A 268-nucleotide genomic window follows, 5' to 3' on the forward strand; every position below is an offset into this window, starting at 1 on the left:
CCCACCCCCCCACCCCGCATGGCAACCACCCCCCCCTCCACACACACACACACACACACACACACACACACACACACACACACAAGTGTCCCTAAAACCGCAGCGAGCGATTGCCCAGAGGAGGCCTGCAGGGAGAAATTCTGGGAAGTCGAACGGTGCTGAAAGGCGCGTCGCCTTAGATTTCGGGGAGAAGCTCCCCCGCCTTCTTCCTTCCCTTCCCTTCCCCCCCACCCCGGTCCCCCCCCCATCTGCGAGGCGCTCCCCCTCT

This window comes from Gekko japonicus, unplaced genomic scaffold (assembly GCF_001447785.1).
Source record: "Gekko japonicus isolate JY-2015 unplaced genomic scaffold, Gekko_japonicus_V1.1 scaffold2677, whole genome shotgun sequence".
In the NCBI taxonomy this organism is placed as follows: domain Eukaryota; kingdom Metazoa; phylum Chordata; class Lepidosauria; order Squamata; family Gekkonidae; genus Gekko; species Gekko japonicus.